The following is a 6,055-nucleotide window of genomic DNA, read 5'->3' on the forward strand; positions in this document are numbered from 1 at the left end:
ACCCCTCCACGCGACATGAAAATTATTATATCTTATCGAAATCGTACTGTTGTGGTGATCGGTGGTCACAGGTGCACTCTACATAATTTTAAGATAGATATTTATCAAAAGTGCCCGTAGCTAACGCATAATAAATATTTTTTTTCTTTAGGGTCTGTCGCTACATTTTGACACGAGCTTTTAGTTTCGTTCAAATTTAGTCAAGAGCAATTCTAAGTTGTTTATCAAACTATGATACATTTAAAAATATACTGCACTTGTTAGGGGAGATTGTTATGCCTTTTAACTAAAAACAAAAAATTCCTGACAGCCGAGATCTTGTTCTTTATAATTTTTTTTATACGTAATAATAGGCTATAAACGTTCACATGATGGCGTCGTCGACCGCGGGCCTTGACGGCTGGAGCAGCGGTTTTTTTTTTATTAAAGCCCTTATGTCCGCAGGCACTGCAGTTGAGCTGTAACGTCAGTGGCTGTGGAAACGCATAATTTTTAATACCTAAAAAAGAGAGAGAGAGGGCGAGAGGCTGGGTGGGGACGGGAGACATGTGCATCAGCGACAAAGGGTCAACTAGTCAGCGACACACACACACACATTTATACTTAGATATTACGCAATCTTTACGGAGAAATAATTTTAGATTTTTGATGATCTGAATTGTCTTTGAGGCTTTATAGTGACGGGAATTAAGGCTGCGAGTTAAACAGACCCTCAAGCCTATTTGCTGTTTGATGGTAAGGAGCATTAGTTACTGCCTGCCTCTGTGAAGGACAGCATTGCACGCGGTATTTTCAAAGTTTAATAAGAAAAAGTGTTTCAGACTGTTCGTGATGTTTTACCTCGCCATCATCATCATCATCATCATGTAGAAGACATTCATTATCGCATTTCTAAATTGAAGTCATGTAATCTGGTATATTTCGAACTACATTATATTATGATATAATATAATATTATACAATATTATAATTTCACGGTCACACACACACGGTACACACTGAAACGCTTCACTAACATCGCCAGTGAATGCGTCACCGTGGTTTAGTTGCCAGATACCGCCACCAGGCTAAACATTCTGAAAACCGTGACACTACTCTCTATCGTCGAGTGTAGGCTACGTTCGACAGAGCTTGAGGTGCGTGGCGGGAAGCGGCGGTCCCGGATGTAAACAAACGTGTTCCAGTAATATATCATTTGCTTAAGATATTTTTATTATATTTTCCTGTTTCTTTCCAAGTATCTTGCAATGTTCTACATAATGCTTATTTATTCAGATTCATGTCTAGACAATTTCATAAAAAAACTGTAATTATTTATCTTCATACAATTTTTTTAGTAGACGTCAAGTGTTGGAATACGTAATTGAATTTTAATCATACAAATGAAAGGGAAATTTAGAAACTAAAAACGAACAGTAAAGAAATCCTTTCTCACATATTTGTAACCAGCGAGTTCAAAGGTGAACGACATGGTGCCGGCAGGCCGCCATAGAGCCGTTATATTTCACTGTTTTAATTAAGTTTGTAGTTATATACAGTGATACTAATTGGAATCAATTTTCCATGTTTATATGAGACTTCAAGCAACTTTTAAACAACATCTGTGTGGGGTTCTTGAAATGTCTGGACTTCCGAAAATCCCGTAAATTCTCAGCAATAAAAAAAATTATAAAATAAAATAACTGAAAATTGAGTTATCAGACTCACAGCCCCTCTAGTCCTTATTTATTTAAATATCTGACCAATCACATCTCTCATAGGATAAGCAAAAGCCAGATAAACCTGCTCTTAAGTTTATTGAAAACAACAAAGAAACTCGCTGGAAATTAAGAATAATTAATTAAACCAAGCACATAGCAACCTAGCTATCTACGTTAAAACATCCTAGCAAATGGTTACTTAGCTGTAGCTAGAAGAAGGGGGAAGCCACACCTGGTCTTCCTCGTGGTCCGTTCGGCCTGGAGTCTTGTGTCCTCTTCTCGTTCCTCTCTGCAACACGAAGTGCCCTCCTCACCTCCCAACGGCTTCCCTCGCCTGAGTACACAATCACTCTGGCAGGAAAACCCCACGATGGACAGCGTGGCGCGGGAGGCTGGGAAGGGACGTCTGCTCGCGTCGAAGTCTGGGCAGGAGATGACTTGGAAGATGGCGGCCGTCCCACAATGCTCAGGCCGGGCTCCGCGGTCAAGATGCCAGCTCTCGCCATACTGTCATCTCGTTTTCTGTGCAACACTTACGCTAAAACGCCCTAACGGCTATGGAATTATTTTTTATTAATAACCTAACACATGCAATTGGTCATAGTGGGTCATGCATCCCACACATAGCTCAGCGTTGGCAGTAATAACGGATATGATTTGAAAAGCTCGCTGCCCCCGCCTGATCTGTGACTCTTCCCGCTCTCTCAATCAAAATGGCGGGGACTCCCGCGGTAATTTTCCACAGGCCATTCCCTGAATAGTGAAATCATGACAATCTGTGTAATTTACGCGCTCATACCTTACCTAGTTTTCTCAACTGATGATTAATGTGGAATTATCAAATAGGCCAAAATAAATTTTATTCCTCTCCGATGTTGGAAAAAATCTTAATATCTACATCTGCCCAAAACCACTTTTACGTGGATGGATCGATGCAGGAAAATCATCGAGATTATAAATCGGCCCGACTTGTAGCTGCCGCTTTACCGCTCTACCGGTACTTGCCGTTATCGGCCCGCCGTATCAATGTTTGCTGGGGAGTTTTCAGTTGACATTTTGAGTTAAGGATAGATCAAGGATGTCTAGTGTTGAAAAAAGGTGATAGCTGAGTGTAGTCGAAGAATAGGGAATAGGTGTTTGGAAGATTGTGTCGAGTGGAGAGGTAGAGAAATTGAGTTCTTGAGGCGTTGAAAGACACCGACTTCTTCTTGCCTCAATCGGAAATGATAGTGTGAGGTTAACCGTTCTGAGGTCCCCAGCCTGGAATTGTATAGTTCCTGTTGGTGTCGTGCCCGGAAATTCGGGGCACTAAATGATGTTAAAAAAGGGAATTCAACTAATGGGTGTCTGGGGAAAAACAAGGGGGCTCACCCTGGGGGTAGTTTTGCTGCCACCACCCAGAGATCTACCGATGAACTATGTCACCGGTAGCTCACTGGGAACCTTAAAGTATTTGTATAATAAAGGACTAAGGATTTAATTAGGGGTTAAAGTGACCCAGAGCAAGACTCTGATCTCTTGGGCAGGGGGGTAACGTGGTGAGCGGGGAAGACTCGGGGCGGTAAAATGGTACTTTAACTCACAGCCGGCCGGACCAAACTCACGATGGGGAGAAGAGATAAGAAATAAAGGCCTTTAAATAGGGGTTGGTACATTTATTCATGTGAGACTTAGTTTAGGAGGTACAGTCGACGATAGAGAGTGGTGTCACGGTTTTCAGAATGTTTAGCCTGGTGGCGGTATCTGGCAACTATACCACGGTGACGCATTCACTGGCGATGATAGTGACGCGTATCAGTGTGTATCGTGTGTGTGTGACCGTATAATTATAATATTGTATAATATTATATTATAATATAATGTAGTTAGAAATATACCAGATTACATGAATTCAATTTAGAAATGCGATAATGAATGTCTTCTACATGATGATGATGATGACGACGAGGTAAAACATCACGAACAGTCTGAAACACTTTTTCTTATTAAACTTTGAAAATACCGCGTGCAATGCTGTGTCCTTCACAGAGGCAGGCAGTGACTAATGCTCCTTACCATCAAACAGCAAATAGGCTTGAGGGTCTGTTTAACTCGCAGCCTTAATTCCCGTCACTATAAAGCCTCAAAGACAATTCAGATCATCAAAAATCTAAAATTATTTATCCGTGAATATTACGTAATATCTAAGTATAAATACATGTGTGTGTGTGTGTGTGTGTGTGTGTGTGTGTGTGTGGAGTGCGAGCGCGGAAAAGCCCGCGGTGGACGACGCCATAATGTGAACGTTTATAGCCTATTATTACGTATAATTTTTTTTAATAAAGAACAAGATCTCGGCTGTCAGGGATTTATTTTTTTAGTTAAAAGGCATAACAATCTCCCTTAATAAGTGCAGTATATTTTTAAATGTATCATAGTTTGATAAACAACTTAGAGTTGCTCTTGACTAAATTTGACCGAAACTAAAAGCTCGTGTCAATATGTAGCGACAGAGCCTAAAGAAAAAATATTTATTAAGCGTTAGCGACGGGCACTTTTGATACATATCTATCTCAGAATTATGGAGAGTGCACCTGTGACCACCGATCACCACAACATTACGATTTCGATAGGATGTAATAATTTTCATGTCGCGTGGAGGGGTTGCCAGATGTCGCTTTCTGAACGAAACTTACTGGACAGTGTGACACTACTCTCTATAGCCGACTTTACACTTAGTCATGACTGATGACAAGATTCACAGCTAATAACTGAATAAAGGCACGATTTCCCCGAAACTGACAGAAGTGGACGAATTGACACACGACTGAGTTCTAGTGTCTCCTCTCACAATGGTAATCAGAACATGGCTGAGAATTCTCCACGAAAAAACCTTACCCTTGCGCGGGTGTACATCTATTTAAAAAAAACAGGTACATAAGATATATGAAAAAAACTCAGAGGGGAACTTTACACTTCCCAGGAGGCCCGTACACAGCGAGAACAATTTCCGTCGAAACGATAAAACTTACAGCCCCTTATTTTACTAACACTTCTTACTCTAGAGATAAACCACAGATTATTGGTCTAGATATCTATATACTTACAAAGTCCTTTCCGTAGTAGGGGCATAAGACGGAAATTTTTGAGGGGGGCTCGACTCCCCGTTCCTACTCCCCCCCGCCAGGCTCCAAGAACGCTGATGGGGGTTTCCCTCCTGCAACCCTTATCACGGAAAGAAGAGAAGTATTGAGATTAACAACTAAAGGAACACATCGGGAAAGAATCACGGGTTCGTGTAGGTATATGGGGTGTGTGTGTGTGTGGGTGTGTAGGTGTGTGTGTGTGTGTGGCAGAGAGTGGGGGCGCCAGACCTGCGAGTACAACAGGGGGGTGAGTGGGCGAGTGAGTGAGGAGAGCGGATGAAATGATACTTATTTCATTTACTGGGATCAGAAATGCATTTACAGGGTAATTAAGATGCACATTGGCTAAAGGGGAGACGGTAATTAACGCTGGGGAGAACGTAGGGGGGAAAAAATGGGGGGGGTGAAGGCGGGAGAGTTACGTGCTTACCAGCTAGTACAACATGGGGGTGACTGGGCGAGTTAGTGAGGCCCGGGCAAGACGCCCTCAGGATTTTAAACCTGCCCTGGGTGGCCCCAGAGCGGACAAAAGGGCCAAGTAGATGATTTATAAGCTATTACGGTTTAATTTAAAATGAAGGTAAGACTAGGTAGTTTATATATGGGGACGGTCTCTTAACGTGCAAGGTGACGATATTTCATGTGGAGCAGCGGAAAAAATCTATGCAAGGGTGGATGACTTTAACTGATAGGGTATTGACAAGCAAGGGCTGGCAACAATTCCGAAGTGCGTGCGCTGGTAGTGGGAAGGGGAGGAAAGGGAGGGACGGCAGACGCGGAAAATCTGGCGGGACAGTATTGCACCATCTGGGCCCGTATCCTCGAGAGCTATTAACTTTTACTCTTAAAGTTACTATCAAAGTTAATAGTTTCAAATTATTAAGAGTAAAAGCTATCCTCGTCAACTTTGAGTGTAGGTATTAGCAAATCCTGGCTACTATTATCTTCTTCTTCTTCTTCTTTATGGCGGTCTCGTTAAGGACGCCTCCGTGCAAAACGTAAACATCCGACATGAATTAAGTATATATTTCAAAAGAAAAATAAAGAAAAGATGTATAAATGTACAACAGAAACATAATAAATGGCAAACACAAGAAAATACTGAGTTTTGTGGCAGATAGAAGCAGCCTCAAAGGCTGTTTTTACTCCGTCACTCGTCAATGCCCGTATCTCCCCGCCTGCGTCACGACTTGCTCTGCTGAAATTACCGCACCATAACCACGTCATCTG

Source organism: Eriocheir sinensis, chromosome 45, assembly GCF_024679095.1.
Source record: "Eriocheir sinensis breed Jianghai 21 chromosome 45, ASM2467909v1, whole genome shotgun sequence".
In the NCBI taxonomy this organism is placed as follows: Eukaryota; Metazoa; Arthropoda; class Malacostraca; order Decapoda; family Varunidae; genus Eriocheir; species Eriocheir sinensis.